Here is an 18,177-nt window from a genome sequence, read left to right as displayed (position 1 = left end):
GGATCCAAAGCTACACAGTCTCAAAAAAAGAAAAAGAGAGAGAGAGAGAAAAAAAAGGAACTGAAATAGTGAAAAAAAATATAATGATGATATTGCCCATTAGATGAGCAAAAATTTTGAAGATCAAAACCCAGTAGAGCTGGAGGAATGGCTTGGCAGTTATGAGTGCTAATTGCTCTTAGATTCGGTTGCAAGTTTGGTTCTCAGGCAGTTTACAACTGCCTGTAATGCTAGCTCCAGGGGATCAGATGCCTCCGGCCTCTGTGGGCATCTACACACACTCACAAAGGGACACACACAAGCACACATAATTAAAAAAGAAATAAATCTTCAAAACAAACTTCAGCATTGGTGAGACTAGGTGGGAAGGGCACACTCTTCAGGACGGGTGAACGGGTTAATGGGAGCCCAAAGGAGATGCTTTCGTCAATGCCCTTCAAAAGAAAAAGTGCCATACTGAGCAACGTGGGAATTCCAGCCTCACAGACCTACCTGGACAAGCAGGCAAAACTTAGGAAGTAATAACAGTTATGATTTGTTAAACATTTAATGCCTCCTGGGCACCGGTCTAAGCCCTGTGGTACAGAAGGATGAACCACACCCACTCACCCACAGGCTGACTGACTCTAACTTCTCTAAGCTCTTTATGTGGTCCATCTTAATCGCCAACAATTCCATAAAGCCGGTACTCCCATTAGGTCCAATTTACAAATAAGGAAGAGACCGCTGAAAAGGGGCACATAGCAGAGCCCAGCGTTTGATTCCTGGTTTGGCTTCAGATTCTTGTACCTGTTCTCTACACCACTGGCGCTAAGGCACCCAATCCCGTTGTAGCCTCTGATCCTGGGGTCTGCGGAGTCAAACTGTTTGGAGGGCAGGCCGGTGCATTCTGCCCTTTTTGTTAACAGTGTTTGGAGAGAAGCGGAGGTCAGCTTCTCCAGTGTCCTTGCAGCAGGAACAAGCACGCGACTGCTCTGGGTGGAGAAGCCGCTCACACAGTGGGCTTTGGCTGAGCAGGGAAGGCAGATAGGAGTGAGTCGGGGGCCAGACATTGCCCTGCAGAAGCCCCCGAGGTCCAAAGCTGCCAGGGTTCCACCAAGAACTTGAGGGGCAGAGGCAGTGACCTCTGAGTGGCACGGGAAAGACTCTCTGGCTGCTTCCAGAAGTTCAGTCCCATCTGCTGCCTGGGCCGTGACTCAGCAGATCCAGTGTTTAGCAAATCCGGCCCAGGCAGCAAGTCCAGGGCAGTTGCTCTGGCAACCTGGAGGGTCCAGAGTCCTAGCCCTGTTCTGCAACAACTAGCTCTTCCCTCGAGAAATAGCCAACCACTTGGGGGCTTCTGGTATCAACAAACCCCAATGATTCATCCCTCCTCCCAAACCAGGGATTAACCGATTTACCCAGAGTACACGGAGGGCCAAGGCAGGCTGCAGATCCTTGGTTTGCCCCAGCTTGGCAATAACTTCTTCCGCCCACCGCAAGGGATTGAGGAGTACTCATGCGTGGCAGGTACACAGAACGACATTCCAGCCTTGGGGAGCCGGGAGGGGTAGGGTTCCTCACCACACAGCACCAGCTCAGAGACCCATTATTTAGAGACAAACCACAGAGCTTTTAGAATTATGCTACCTGGGCTTGTGCTCAGGCCTCTCCAGTTACTGGACCGAGCTGGAGCACATGGTTCAACCTGCTTCATCTCTGCAAGACCGACAGAATAACTTGTTTGGAAAATTCAGTGAGAAAACATGCAAAAAAGCACCCAGAACCCCCTGTGTGCTAAATATGACTGCAGCTGTTGGAGTAGGAAAGCCCTCCTCACCCTATGCCTCTCCTCCCCTCCCCTCTTCCCCACTCCTCCCTTACCCCTCCCCCATCCATACACACTTTTATTTCCGAGACAGGGTCTCATTGTGCAGCTCTGGCTAGCCTGGACCCGATGTAGACCAGGCTGGCCTTGAACTCACAGAGATTCTCATCCACCTGAGTGCTGGGGTTAAAGACTTGCATCCTCTGAGATTGCTTACTGGAGACCTGTGTGTGGTCACAGCCCTGAGTCTGTGCTTAGCTTCACTGAGCTTGAGATGCCAATGATGGGGCCAGTGAGCTGGCTCAGCAGTTAAGGCACTGGCTGCTTTTCCAGAGGGCCCAGGTTCAGTTCCCAGCACCACCTGTAACTCCAGTCCCAGGGGTCCAAGTGGCACTGCATGCACGTGGTCCGCAGACACACACACACACACACACACACACACACACACACGCAAGACACATACACACAACAAAAAGCCCAGAAGGCTGGTGATACACATTTAGCTCTTTAACCATAACAAAAATGTTATAAAACATACAATTTTAAACAGATTTAATTTTTTTAATTTACATTTTTTTAAAAATGTATTTTTGTGTGCATGTGGGGGCCATGTGTGTCTCGTGGTGTGCATGAGGAAGTCACAGGACAACTTTTGGGAGGGGGTTCTCTCCTTCTACTGTGTGGGTTCTGGGGACTGAGCTTGGTGTTGCCTTTACCTGCAGAATCATTCTGCCAGCCACGTATATAAAATTTATAATTCAGATATTCACTTTCAAGAATTAGTACCCTTGGCCTACACACACACACATACACGTGCGTGCACGTGTGATTTGCACAAGGTCTCACATATACACATACAGGCACACAATAAACAAAATGTAATTTAAGGTAAGTTAAAAGGTATTTCCACACCTAGAAAATCAGTGGTCTTTTCATTAAATTGCAAATAATGAGTAAGCACCCCTTTACTAAAAAAATAAATAAATAGGGGACTAGAGGGACGGCTCCGGGTTAGGAGTACTTGCTGTTCTTTCTCGTAGAGGACCAGGGTTCAGCTCCCAGAATCCTTACTGAGTGGTTTATAGCTCACCTGTGATCCCGCTCTAGAGAATCTGATGTCCTCCTCTGGCGGGTGCACACACACACACACACACACAAACATAAACAAAAATAAAATAGATACATTCTCTGAGGGATGGTCTGGGAAGTTAGTGGAGAAGGAAAACCCTCAGGAGGATAAACGGAAGTCTGAGTGTCTTCACAGGGCTGTGGGCCCTGCGGGCGCCACAGGCAAAGCAAAGGCTTCGGCCAGGTACAAAGACTGGGTAGGGAGAGATCAGAGGCCCAGAGAAGAGGGTCTGGGAAGAGCCTCTAAATGGACTCCCAGAAAACCCAGGCTAAGGAGCCTCTTCCCATCAGCCCTTCTCTCAGAAGTGACTGCTGATGAGCAGGCCAGGCACAGCCTTTCAAGGATCCCATTCGTATCCTTCCCAGACTTCCACGCCGCTAATACCCTTTACGGCACGGACCACCCCGTACCAAGTCAGACCCAGCCGGGGCTGAAGGTCCGCTTGGCACATAGAAACCACCAAACCAGCTAGCCACCTCTGAAGGGCTGCTTATACTGGCCCTCTTCCAGCAGGGAGGGTGCAGAAATGTGTTCTCTCTACAAGGAATTCAAGGGTTTGGTTTCTTTGCTTGCTTGCTCCGTGCACCTGCCACCGCTACCACCTGCGGGCATCTGGGGTGTTTCACATGCAGCTGTGGTGCCCACACTCTGGTCTCGGTTCAGATGCTGGCTTAGTTTGCTTCTATTGCTGTGGTAAAACCGTCTTACCGAAAGCAGCCTGGGGAGGAAAGGGTTTATTTGGCTTGCAGGTTCCAGTCCATCTTCAGGGCAAGTGAAGACAGGAAGTGAAGCAGAGGCCATGGAGGAGGGCTGACTGCTGGCTGCTCAGTCTGCTTTTTACACCACCCAGGACCACTAGGGCTGAAGGGGGTGACACCGCCCACAGTGGGTCCCCCACATCAATCATCCATCAAGAAAGTGCTGCTCTGATCGCCTGTAGAAGCTCTTTCTCACTTGGGGTTCCTCTTCCCAGATAACTCTAGCTGGTGTCAAGTTGACAAACAAACCAGCCAGGACAGACGCCCAGTGCACAGAGCACTCTGCAAGTGTGGTTCTTCTGTGCTCACAGCGACAGTCAGAGCTATACGCTACATTTCAGAGACAGAATTGAGTCACAGACAGGCTTTTTTAAGTTGTCCAAAGGCAGTGGCAGGTAAGTGAATAGTGATACCCATTTTTCAAACCCAGCCTTTTCAGCTCTGGGGTACATCGTAACTATTCTATGAAGATCCATAGGGTGGATTCAAGGCTCAGAAGAGGCTGGCCTTGTAGAAACCCGGCTATGGCAAACCTTCCAAGGCTGGAGTGCCTGCCACAGAACACAGGGCTGAACCATGATCCTTCTATCCCTCTGATGAGGCCAGGCCCTCAGTGGAGGAGGGGAGGCTGGAGGGAAGCCTTCTATTGTTACATTTATAACAGCCTGGTTCGTGCTCCATGACTCAGGAGCCTACTGGTTGGTAACTGCCATGGGGAGTTTTCTTGGTCTAGTCATCTGGGAAGAGGGAGCCTCAGCTGAGAAAATGCCTTCTTCACATGGGCCTGTGGGCATTTTCTTGATAATGGTTGACATGGAAAGGCCCAGATCACTGTGGGCAGCTCCGCCCCTGGGCAAGCGATCCTGGGAGGAATAAGTTAGCCAAATGTGAGTCTGGAGAGCAGGTCAGGGAGCAGCATCCCCCATGGTCTCTACTCGAGTTCCTCTCTCCACGCTCCGGCCCTGCTTGAGCTCCGGCCTTGGCTTCCCTCAGTGCTGGACAGTGATCTGACTGGATCCTTCCCAAGCTGCTTCTGGCCATGGTGTTTATCACAGCGATAGAAAGCAGACTAGAACAGCACTCCAAAAAGACTGGCTTCGTCTCAGTGCCTCAGCGGGACAGCTGCCTGGCTTTGTGATTGCCAGGTAGAAAGGGGAACAGATGCTAAGTGAAGGGACTTAGACTCTGGGGAAATGGGGTTGCCATTACGTAAAGGGGTCAGGGAGGAGGGCGGATACTGTGCCGGGCACTGCTCAGGGCACCTTGGACCACTGTGTCCAGTAGTTAAAGTTAACAGAAGCCACAGCAGCAGAGACAAACATCTACACCTGTAGAACCTCCAGGATCCTCCATAGCAAAGAGCCTGGGCCCACTGCAGTCTGGCTGTGGAACAGACGGTGAGGTGGTAACCCCGGCTCAAAGCCGACCGCCCATGCGCTCTGACTGTGTGCCTCTCTCATCGTGATTCCCACATCTACGCTGTGGGGAAGACAGTAACGCATACCTGACATAGTAATTGTGAGACTTAAATGAGGCCTGTAAAGTCCTTAGAACAGGGCCCGACATGTAACAAACACTATAAATGTGGGCGAATAACAAAGTAAAGGAGGAAGACACAAAAAGACAGCCATAAATACCATCTTAGCCTCAGGTCCTCGTGTAAAACTGAGACCAGCGCACACAAAATTCTGTGCAGAGATGCTTATGAGTTTTATTTGGAACAGGAAAAAACAGGAAAGGAAACAAACGTGGATGCCCTTGAAGCTAATGGATGGTTACACAAACTGTAGCAATCCACATCACCGCGTGTTTGCTACTCAGCAGTAAACAGAACTCTCAATGCGCATGCGCACAACAACCTCAGGGAGTCTCCAGAAAACCACGCCCAGTGACAAAAGCCAGTTGTAAAAGGTTACACATGGAGTGACCACGTACAGAACATTCCTGAACTGACAGCCTCATAGGGATAAGCTAACTGGTTGAGGCCAGGAGTTAAGAAGATGTGGTGGAGGGGAGAACGTGAGCCTGGCACCTGGGGACCTTGGTGGTGACAGAAATGTTCGGTATGTTTACATGGTGGCACATGACTGTCATCCAGCACTTGGGAGCTTGAGGCAGGAGGATGATGGTGAGTTTGAAGCCAGCATAGGGCAGGGAATGACGAAAAGAAAAATCTTCTTCTTAATATTGGCGGTATCGATGTCTCCGCCCTGGCTGTAGTATTGTACTAGAACTCTGCGGTGTTGCTACTGAGGAAGTGTGAAAAGGGGACCCTGCCGCTATCTTGTTTCTCATCACTAAGGTTATAACAATGAGCAAAATTTAATTAAAATATGGTACCCAGGTGTGGTGGCACACACCTGTAATCCTGGCACCCGGCAGGCAGAGGCAAGCAGATCTCTGGGAGTTTGAGGCTGGCCTGCTCTACATAGTGAGTTCCAGGTTGGCCAGGGCTGCATAGTGAGACCCTGTATCGGGGTGCGGGGGATGGGGAGAGAATAGCTGAGTGGAAAAGTCAATTATGTATGAGTACTTGATTCAATACTCCCTACTCTGACCCCTTTAGGATGGTGGGGTACAAGTTGAGGGTGTCGCTCAGGTGGCAGACTCCTTGGCTGGCAGGTCCAGAGTCCTGGCTTTGATCCTCAGCACTTCCCAAACAGTATGGCGGTGCATGCTTGTGACCTCAGAGTCTGGGTTAACCAGCCGCTCTTTGATTGGATTTGAGGCCTGCGCCACAGGAGCGAATTCATGTCTGCATGGCTCACAACCATCTGTAATGAGAGCTGGGGCCCTCTTGGGGAAGAGACCTGGTCAGTCATCCTCATCAACTTAGACCACGAAACCCAACATGGAAGAGTTCAACACAACTGCCACATACGGGCTGCCCATGCATGCTTCAGCATTGCAGGGCATACATTTCATTTCATTCGCTTTAAACCTGGTTAAAAACCCATGGCTGGAGAGGTGCGGGGGCGGGGGATACTGTTGTTTTGCTAAATGGGCATGTCAAATGTCTTCTAAATATTGCTGTTTATGTTCATAGATTAATGCTGCTTTCAGCATTGGTCAGAAAAAAAATGTTTTGCAGTGGACAGTAGTGAATACAAAGACTCATAACTTCCAAAGTTCTCAGAGTAAGCGGCTGCTGCATGCTCAGCTCTGAATGGAGCTTCTGTGTCAGCCTGTAAGGAAGTAGAGAAGATCGTGGAGGAGAAGGACGATGGATGAGCCAGAAGATTGGAGCGTGCTGGGAAATGCCGCAGACCTGTTCTGGCTGTCAGAGTGCTAAAGTGGCTCTGTGAGTGGCAGCAAAGCCCTGTGGGAAATGGAATGTTTTTACTGTGCCTGTTTCCTGAAGGCCATTGCTCCTATTGAGAAAGCTTGGGGCAGGACTGGAGAGATGGCTCAGTGTTTAAGAGCTCTGGCTGCTCTTCCAGAAGACGAGGGTTTGCTTCTCAGCACACATGTGACAACTAACCACTGTCTGTAACTACAACCCAGGGAATGCAACACGCTCTTCTGGCTTTTCTGTGCATGGGCACACACATGGTGACAGACATGCTGTAGGCAAAAGACACATAGAATTTAAAAAGAAAGAAAGCTTGGGGTCGGGGAGTGTGTTGAAATAGGAGCGGCGGGCTGCATCCCCGGCACCCAGCCGCCCGCACGGCTAGCTTTACCCGAAATAATTACACGGAAACTGTATTCTTTTAAACACTGCCTGACCCATTAGTTTCAGTTTCTTATTGGCTAGCTCTTACATATCAATCTAACCCATTTCTATTAATCTGTGTAGCCCACAAGCTGGCTTACCAGGAATGATCTTAACCTGCGTCTGTCTGGAGTGGGAGAATCATGGCGACCCCTGATTCAGCTTCTTTCTCCCAGCATTCTGTTCTGTTTTCTCCGCCTACCTAAGGGTTGGCCTATCAAATGGGTCTAGGCAGTTTCTTTATTAATAAGAAATCACTCCCACATCAGGAGTGGGCTGCAGAGATGGCCCTGCTTTTCCAGAGAACCAGAGTTTGGTTGTCTGCACCCCTATCAGGCAGCTCACAGTTGCCTGTAACTGCAGCTCTAGGGGATCACGCATCCTCTTCTGGCCTCTCTGGGCAACCATACACATGGCATATGCACACACATATACACACGCGCATGCGCGCGCGCGCACACACACACACACACATGGCATATGCACACACAGATACACATTGTCTTAGTTAGGTTTCTATTGCTGTGAAGACACACCATGACCATGGCAACTCTTATAAAGGAAAACATTTAACTGGAGTTGGCTTATAGTTCAGAGTTTCAGTCCATGATCATCATGGTGGAACATGACTATTTGCAGTCAGACATGGTAATGAAGAAGGAGCCAAGTGTCCTACATCTTGATGCACAGGTAACAGGAAGTGAACTGAAGTACTTGGTGTGACTCGGGCATATATGCCACCTCAAAGCCCACTTAGGGTGACACACTTTCTTCAATAAGACCACAGCTACCCCAGCAAAGCCACACCTCATAATAGTAGCACCCTATGAGCTTATGGGGACCAGTTACACTCAGACCACCGCACACACACATACACACACACATACACAGACACACACACACACACATACACACACACATACACAGACACACATATACACACATATACATACACACAAAGTAAATCTTTCTTTTCTTAAGAAAAGAATTTGGAGAGCCAGCAAGCCAAGAATACAACATCCTGTTGTTTACAAAGACCATTTTAGCTCAGGTCTCAAGCTCCTTTAACCTCAGGTAAGGTAGAACTATGGGAAGAGCTGGTGGCTGGAGACTGAGGTGGTTCATAATGGGCATTGTGAGCCCAGCAGCTGGTCCACAAGGTCACCATGCATGGTGGGGGGAGATTACACAAATCCAAGGCAAACCCATGTTGAACCACCATCCATAAGAACATTCACGGGGCTGGGTGGTGGTGGCGCACGCCTTTAATCCCAGCATTCGGGAGGCAGAGGCAGGAGGATCTCTGGGAGTTCGAGGCCAGCCTGGTCTACAAGAGCTAGTTCCAGGACAGGCACCAAAGCTACAGAGAAACCCTGTCTCGAAAAAAAAAAAAAAAACATTCACGGGGCTGGAGAGATGGCTCAGTGGCTAAGAGCATTGCTTTCTCTTCCAAAAGTCCTGAGTTCAATTCCAGGCAACCACATGGTGGCTCACAACCATCTGTAAAGAAGTCTGGTGCCCTCTTCTGGCCTTCAGACATACACACAGACAGAATATTGTATACATAATAAATAAATAAATAAATAAAATAAATATTTAAAAAAAAAGAACATTCACTAAATGCCAAGTGTCTGCGGGCAGAGCTGAGCAGGATATGACTGTGGGGTCTTCGTTGTCAGTCTCACAGTATCCGGAATGTACTGACCCAAGCTGAGACATCCAGGCTCATGAACTGAACAACTGCTGGATTCTTGGACCTCCTATTGGTAGACAGCCATTGTTGGATTATCTGGACCACAGCCTGAAAAATAATCTAATAAGTCCCATATATACATACATATATATGTGTATGTGTACATATTCATATACATATATGTGTGTGTGTCTCTGTGTGTGTACTCATTTCATAAGTTCTGTTTCTCTAGAGAACCCTGACTCACTAATACAAATTTTGGCACCAGAAGTGGTTCTAGAACAACAGAAATATAAGAATGAATCTTTTAAATATCTGGAATAGGATGTCCAATTTGTACCTACAGTTTCTGAAGCCCTCCAGTTACTGAAGCCTCTCCTAGGAGCTCAGAGAGTTCTGAGGCCTATGGTGTGAACTGAATGCCTGTGGTGTGAACACTGAGTGCCTTTGGTGTGAAAATCCAATGCCTGTGGTGTGAACACTGAATGCCTATGATATGAACACCGAATGCCTGTGGTGTGAACATCCAATGCCTATGGTGTGAACATCCAATGCCTGTAGTGTGAACACTGAATGCCTGTGATTGAACATCCAGTGCCTGTGGTGTGAACACTGAATGCCTATGGTGTGAACTATTTTACAAAGCAAAGAAGACTAATGCTTTTGATTATCCTGATTCACCAACTGTGAAAGGCAATGAATTTGGCAGAAATAAGGAAAGTGACACTGCTGGTTGGTTGTTCCTAGTGTCTGAATAAACTGAAAAAAGAAGAGCCAGGCAGTGGTGGTGCGTGCTTTTAATCCTGGCAGTTGGGAGGCAAAGACTGGAGAATCTCTGAGTTCGAGGCCAGCCTGGTCTACAGAGTAAGTTCCAGGACAGCCAGGGCTATTGCTCCCCTCCCCAAAAAGTCTAAAGTTTCTTCCAAGGCTCATGACAATCTCTTAATTGTAAGCCCTATAAATTCAAAAGAAAAAAAGATTACATACTTCCAATATACAAGGCATGGTATATACATTACTGTTCCAAAAGGGAGGATAGTGGGGAAATACTAGACCAAAACAAGACTGAAAACCAGCTGGGCAAACTCCAGTCTGCATCTCCATGATATCACAGGCCTCTTCAGACCTCCAACTCCTTTCAGATTAGTTGACTGTCAGGGTCCAGCCTCAACAGGGTTAGCACATTCCAGGGTAGGAACATGCAGATTAGAAATCCTAGGCAGACAGAACAGACATACAAAAGAAAATGACAGATACAGAATTAGAACCAGAGGGCAATACAGTAAGTACTGAATTCACCCACATTTATTTTCCATGCTTATATACCCCAATCCAAAAAGAGGGGAGGAGAAGGCAAAAAAACTACTTTAACATGATATAAAGAATAACATGGAGGAGTGCTGCCTACCACCTTGCTCCTCTTGGTTTGCTCAGCCTGCTTTCTTATAGACTGCAGCACCATCAGCCCAGGGATGGCACCACCCACAGTGGGCTCAGCCTTCCCTCATCATTCACTAATTAAGAAAATACCCTCAAGGCTTCCCTACAGCCCAGTTCTACTGAGGCAAGAGGTGTCTCTGATGTCTCTAGCTTGTGTCAAGTTGACATAAAACTAGCTAGCTAGCACACCACATAAGGATGGGAGGAGAGAACCAACTCTACAAAGTTGATCTCTGACCTCCCAGGCATGTGTGCATTCATACATACACACACACACACACACACACACACACTCACTAATGGTGAATTAAACTTCTTAAAAATAAGTTATTTATGTGGGCCCGGGTATATAGTTCAGTAATAGGGTGCTTGCCTAGCATGTCTTGGGCCTGCACTAATCCTCAGCATTGTAACAAATAAATAAAAAATAAACAGAAATGAGCTGGGCATGGTAGCACACATCTTTAGCCCCAGCACTTGAGAGGCAGAAGCAGGCTGATCTATGTGAGTTCAAGACATGCCTGGTCTACACTGTGAGTTCCATGACAGCTGGAACTATATAGTAAGACCCTGTATCAAAACCAAAATTGATTGAATGAATCAATAAATCAAATAAGCAACAAAATAAAACAAAACAGAAGTGACTTATATTCCTGGATAGAAAATGTTTAAAGATTTACTCAATTTTATGCATATGAGTATTTTGCCACCATGTATGCCTGTGTACCACCCCTGTGCTAGTGCCCTTGGAGGCCAGAAAAGGGTGTCGGAGCCCCTGGAACTGGAGTTACAGACAGTTGCAAGCTGCCATGTAGAAGCTAAGACTCAAACCCAGGTCCTCTGGAAGAACAATCAGTGCTTTTAACCACCGAGCGTCTCTGCTGGCCCATGCACAGAAAATTGCAATACAAAATGTCCCTTTCCCCTCAGGCTAGAGAGCCAGCTGCTGCCCCCGCCCCCGCCACGCTCCCCTGCCCTGACTCCCCTGCCCCAGCTTCCCTGCCCTGGCAGGTGGCCTTCCCTGAGCGGTTCCTTCCCGAACATCTGGCAAGCAGTTTCTCTATCCGTGGACATCTCCTCGGATCAGCTCCCTGTATCTGCTTCCACATCAAGTCCTACTCCACCCCACACATCCCTGGAGTGAGACTCTGTCTTTGTGGCCCTGCCTCCCAACAGTGGCCAGCAGCAGTCTGTCCCCTTTGGATCTTCTGCAAACGATGCTACCGTCTTCCCTGAAGTCTAAGGGGCACACATCCTCTGTCTCCTTCAAAACCTTTGTCCCTTCTCTGCAGATGGCAAATGGTGCCAAAATTAAGACTCAGCTTCAGATCAAAGACTATTTGCAGGATGGGGCTTGAAATTCTGAGGCAGTACACCAGAAAAATCTTTCAGGCAAAATCAAAGGCTTCTAAAACTCTTAAACCTGCACCTATTAAAACTCTGTTCTGACATGGCTTTGGGGCTGTTAAACATGCTTGTGGCTTTTCCAGAGTCCAGAATCCAAACCCCAGAACTCACGTTGGTTAGCTCACAGACACCTGTAACCTTGGCTCTCTATTACCCTCTTCCATCCTGTGGTTATCTAAATGTACACGTGCAAACATGCAAACACACATATACACAAATAAAAATAACACACGATTTTGAAGCTAGGTGCAGGTGTTTTACTTTTGTTAGCCCAGCACTGAGGCAGGAGGATCACTATGAGTTCAAGGCCAGCTTGGGCTACACAATGAGACCTAAGGAGAATCTGCCTCAAAATCAGACCCCTCCCCAAACACCAGGGGCTTTGTAGGAGCCTGATGACATTCATGTTGAGGATGGATATTATAAAACTGTTAAGGTTAAAAAATGGTAAAATCATAAACACTAGGGGTGAAAACCAGGACTGCAGCTGCATTTGCAATAACCAAGCTGGTCGTGTACGGCCAGCTAAGGGTTTCTGTGTGTCCCTCCCTGAAGAACTTAGAGTACCATTGCCCTTCACATGGACTTGCTTCTCGGGTTCTTATTTGGAGCAGTCTGGACTGAGGGTAAGGACAGCTTCTAACAGGCTTTCACTTGTCCCAGGCTAGGGTCCTCTCCAGATAGCTGGCCCTGGTGTTATTTCTGTTGCTGTTTGATAAAACACTTGAACCAAAAGCAACTTAGATGTGGAAGGGTTCATTTTAGTTCGAAGTTCCAGAATCCAGTCCATCGTAGCAAAGATGTCAAGGCGGCCGAACCCTGAAACAGCTAGCCACATCACCCCATTCAAAGCAGAGGGAAAGGAATGGAGCGTGCGTTTGGCTCACCCTCTCTACTCTTACACAGGCCAAGAACCAAGTCAAAGAAACAATGCATGCCTTGACGTGAATGGTTTGGGGACTGACTTGGCTGAGGCAAAGGGAATCCAGAAATGGCAGACATGAATGCAGAAAAGCTGGGGTTGGGTGGGCCCTGAGCGCTAACGGAGACACGGCAGCAGCCAAGACACTCAGTGCGCTTATTCTACACAGCTCTTGTCCGCATGAGGGTTTCTATTGCTGTGAGGAAACACATGACCAAAAGCAAGCTGGGGAGGACAGGGTTTATTTTGCTGACACTTCCACACTGTAGTCCATAATGAAGGAGTCAGGACAGGAAGTCAAGAAGGACAGAGACCTGAGCTGGGAGCTGATGCAGAGGACTTGGGGTACTACCTTGATCCTCATGGCTTGCTCAACTTGCTTTCATATTGAATCCAGGACCACCAGCCCAGGGATGGCACCACACACAATGGGCTGGGCCCTTCGACATCAATCACTAATTAAGAAAATGCCCTACAGCTGAATCTTATGGAAACATTTTCTCAACTGAGGTTCCCTCCTTGCAATTAATGATAGCTTGGGCCAAGTTGACAGAAAACTCGCCAGCACAGCTGCGTGGGGATCCCTGGGTAAATGAAGTCCTGAGCGAACTTGTCTTGCTGACACAGGTGTGACCACGCCAAAGACTCCGAGGCTTCGGCCCCTGGGAGTGGCAAAGCCTTTCCCTGGTGAGACTCAGGTCGACGGCAATTCTTTCCGCGGTGGGGGGGGGGGGGGGGAGTCCAAATTCCAGGGCTGAGCAGTGTGTGCAAACACTAAAGCTGCAATGTGCTTTCTGGATGGCCAGCCTGGGACTGCCTAGCTGCGGAGCCCTCCTACGGGAACTCACCACTGCCCCCTGCTGTCGTCAACTGGGTGAAGTTCCAGATTGTTGAGGCAGAGTGTGCCTGCCCCACCTGACCTTAGCTTTTATGTATGTGTGTCTGCCCTTCTTTATTTCTTCTCCACACCTAGTCAGGGTCCCAGGAGCCAAACTCGGGGCTTGGTACAGTTGAATGAGGTGGGTCTGTCATATACAGCTTACTGAGATGTCATCAGGAGGAGGACCCTGTGGTTAGTACTTTCTGCACTCAGTGGCAACGTTCACACGCAGAGCAAAGAAAGGCCTTGCTATTTCCCCGAGTTTGTCCTGAGTAAATGCAGCCTGGCCATTCCTGTGTGTTTGCAGAACTGGGCTCGTTGGCTCGTTCATGTTTGTGTCAACACCACACATCCACTCAGGATTTCACCAGCTCTCCATAGTGCCACCCACATTCTGAGTGGGGTCTTCCCACCTCCTAGGCATGCCCACGGGCCCACACACTCCAGAGAGACCCTCACTGAGACGCTTCCCAAGAGTATGGCAAGTTGACAGTACGGAGCTGGTGGACAGGAAGCTAGATATGGGGGACTCGAGGAAAACTGCAGCTGCCTCCTGGCTGAGACAGAGTTGGCTCTCGCCATGGTGAAACTGTGAGCTGGGCGTGTCAATGCGTGAACAAAAAGAACACAGTCTAATTAATAGCCCAGACCCTACCAGGGTCAAAGACTAGTGTGCCAGTCAGGGTTTCAATGTCTGTGATAAAACACCATGACCGAAAGCAGCTTAGGGATGAAAGGGCTGACTTCAGCTTACACTTCACATCACATTCCATTGCTAAGCCAAGTCTAAGAAGGAACTTAAACAGGGCAGGAACCTAGAGGCAGGAACTGATACAGAGGCCATGGAGGAGTGCGGCTTACTGGCTTGCTCCCAAACTTGATCAGCCTGTTTTCTTATAGCACCCAGGACCCCCAGCTCAGGGGCAGTACCACCCATAGTGAGCTAGGCCCTCCCCCATCAATCCAGGCCAGAAAATACCTCATAGCCTCGCCACAGGCCATTCTGGGGTGGGGGACATTTTCTCAGTTGCGATTTCCTTGTCTCACTGACTGCACCTGTCTCAAGCTGATATAAAAAGTAGCTAGCCCAGCCAGCAGCACCTGTGGGGTCAGCAGTTATCCCAGTCAGCTAATGGCCAGGAGGCTGTAAGAGCTAACAAAGCCCAAGTCAGAGATGGACCTGGTGAGGGCTGCCACCACCCACCCAGTCCTGTAGCTGAACAAGGAGTGTGTGAACAGCACATTGATCGATCCCCTGGTGGGTCAGGGGACAGGCACAGAGCGTGTGGTCTGATGCTTGAGAATTAACCAATGTCAATAGAAATGACCCCAGAAAAGCCAGGAAATTATCCAGTTCCTGCCGTAAGTTCCCCAATACCCCCTACACGGAAGCTCCATGGTGCCCACCTCTTGCGGCCTCCAGGGCATTGCTTTCTATGGTCCTGCTTCCCACCATCGACCCTTAAGCTTTCTCAATAATAACAACTCTTTACTAAACCCATTCTTCTTATCTATGAAATTTATTCTCGAGCCAGGCGGTGGTGGCGCATGCCTTTAATCCCAGCACTAGGGAGGCAGAGGCAGGCATATCTCTGTGAGTTTGAGGCCAGCCTGGTCTACAAGAGCTAGTTCCAGGACAGGAACCAAAAGCTACGGAGAAACCCTGTCTCAAAAAAAAAAAAAATTCATTCTCGGGGTGGTGCAACGAGGTTCCAGGGCTGTGGGAGTTTTGTGTGGCCATGTGAGTCTGGGCAGCAACCTAGCTCCTAACTCCTGAGTTTCACACATCTGAGAGGAAGAGTCCCTCTCGTTCTCTTTCTTTGTCTTTTTTTTTTCCACAGGGTCTTGAGAACTGGGTATCTCTGGGTGACTGGAAAACTCTACACTGACCAGACATCCGCCTTCCTCTCTCTCTCCAAATGCTGGATTGAAAGTGTCTCTACACCTGTCCCTGTGCTTTATGATCTCCTTGTCCTCTCCCTCCTTCTTTTCCTCCTCCTCCCCTCCTCCTTCTTTTCTGTTTGTTTGGTTTTGAAGACAGGGTGACCTCAGGTTCACTAGTAACTGAAGCTGGCTTTGAATTTCTGATAGTCCTGCTTCTACCTCCTGGGTACTGGGATCACTGGTGTGCCCCACCTGGTGGAGGAAGTAAGCATAGGAATAACTTGTCCACCTGGAGCTCCACGTGGCTTGGGCCCAAATGCGGGAAACCTAGGAACCTTATCTGTATGTTCTGTGCACACACACCGTCTCCAAACAATGCAGCAAACAGCCTGTCAGCAACCTGGGGCCCTCACCTACACTGAGTGGCATACATACTCACCCCATCTCAACAAGGGAACAAGTTTTCCTCCGCAATCTATTGAACCGTACTGTGGTTGTGTGTGAGTGTAAGGGTGGGAATTTGGCCTAGACTGGTTTAGGACATATGTTTGTTACTTTTTGTTGCTGATAAAACACCATGCCCTAAAGCGACTTATGAGAAAAAGTTTATTTTTTGCTGGTGGTTCTAGAGAGAGTCCCTAATGGCAGATGCGGCATAGTGGCAGGCCCTGCATCAAGAAGCTGAGCACTTGCATCTTTGGCAACCTGCAGAAAGCAGAGGAGGAGGAAGCTGCAGTGGAATGGGGCTAATGCCCTCAGTGCCTTCCCCGAATCATGCGCTTTTCCCAGCAAGGCTGCACCTCCCCAAACAGTGCCTGGAACTCGGACCCAAGGGTTCCAACCTGAGCCTAACGGTGACATTTCTCAATGGACCCACCACGGAGTACTGAAAGACCCTACAGACCCCCTCCTCAAAACCCGCAACTAGCATGCTCCCGGGGGAACGTCCTGTTTGCTTAAGAACATCCCATGTGCTTGAGAGAGCAGGATGTCTAAGAGATAGGAAGACTGCAAGGCAGGATATCAATAAGATAGGACATCAACAAAGCAGGTTGACTGCAAAACAGGATATCTATAAGATAGGAACAGGATGACTGTTGCCAGACATCCATGCTGAGAGAGGAAACCATTCATGCCCCCCCCCCCCCGCCTCATTCCGATAACCACGCTTTTGCTTCTGTAAACTTGCTTTTTGCTTTTCCCTATAAAAAGCCAGCCCTCCAGTTGGCAGGCGCACAAGTCTTCCGAGAGATTTTGCCGCCCGCAGGTACCTGTGTCTACTTAATAAACCTCTGCGATTTGCATCCGTGCGGTCTCGGCCTGTTCCTTGGCGTTGGGGAGGTCTCCTCCCAAAAAAAGGTCCTCATCGAGGGTCTTTCAGTACACATACAGGAAGGCCACTGTCCTCGGGATGGACTTGCAGGGAAAACCTTCATTTACTCCCTTATCCCTCTGCATAATCGGGTGTGCGTGCTATTAAAACTCAGATGCACCACGCACAGTGAGCACGCCTGCCAATCAGCATCTGTGCCTGCAGCTTGGAAGAGGACCCAGGTTCAGTTCCTAGCACCTACGTGGTGACTCATGACCACCTATGTAACCCCAGTCCCAGGGGATCTGATATCCTCTTCTGACCTCCAAGGGCACCAGGCATGCGTGTGGTGCACAGACATACATGCAGGTAAAATACTCATAAATGAATCTAAGAAGATAAATAACAAATTCTCAGCAACTGAAGTCTTCCTCCTCTTGAACTCCTCTTTGTCTGTGACATCGGCTTGTTGCCTTCCGGACAGGACTGAGAACATGGGGTGTTTGTCTTTGTGCGTTCACTTAACATAGTTCTCTCTCTAAGCTCATTCATGCTGCAGCATGGACTTTATTTTAAAGTGATTAAGTAATGGTTCATAATATAGTAATAACAACATGATATTTGTCTTTTGTTCATTTTTGCATCAATAGGCAGATAGATGTATTTCATATCTTGTTATTTAGCTATTTAAAAACACCTTTATTTTCCGACACTGTCTCATGAAGCCCAGGTTGGCCTAAAGCTATGTGACTAAGGCTAGCCTCGAACAGCTGGTACTCCTGCCTCTACCTCCCAAAGGCTGGGATTACAGGGGCACACTGTCATGTTGGCTGTAGAAAACAATGTCCACTTTAGCTGCCCTTGCTTCTTCTCCTTGCCTAACTGCTCTGTCTAAGTGAAATAACATTCAAGTTATTCACTTAAAATTACTCAACACATATTAAATCTATGGAATATGATATAATTATTAAAAATAGATACGGAGAAATTGCTTAAAATGTGTCTACTGAGAAACATGTATAAAGTGCTATCTTTGTAGAAAGAGTAACTTTCCCATGGATAGCACTGCGTGGGAGGGTGGACGGTCCCACACCAAGTTGCTGCCAGCGACACCAGCTGCTACCATCCTATGGCACACTGTAGCCCCGGCCAGTGGGGCTGGTGGTGGGCGGCACACGTAGTCCCAGCCAGTGGGGCTGGCGGTGGGTGGCATGGTCTGTAGAGCTGGTG

Source organism: Microtus oregoni, unplaced genomic scaffold (genome assembly GCF_018167655.1).
Source record: "Microtus oregoni isolate MIOR12 unplaced genomic scaffold, Mior012 000007F_ref0000211, whole genome shotgun sequence".
NCBI classification, from domain to species: Eukaryota; Metazoa; Chordata; class Mammalia; order Rodentia; family Cricetidae; genus Microtus; species Microtus oregoni.
The sequence above is the reverse complement of the archived record's forward strand: the minus strand, read 5'-3'. Positions refer to the sequence as shown.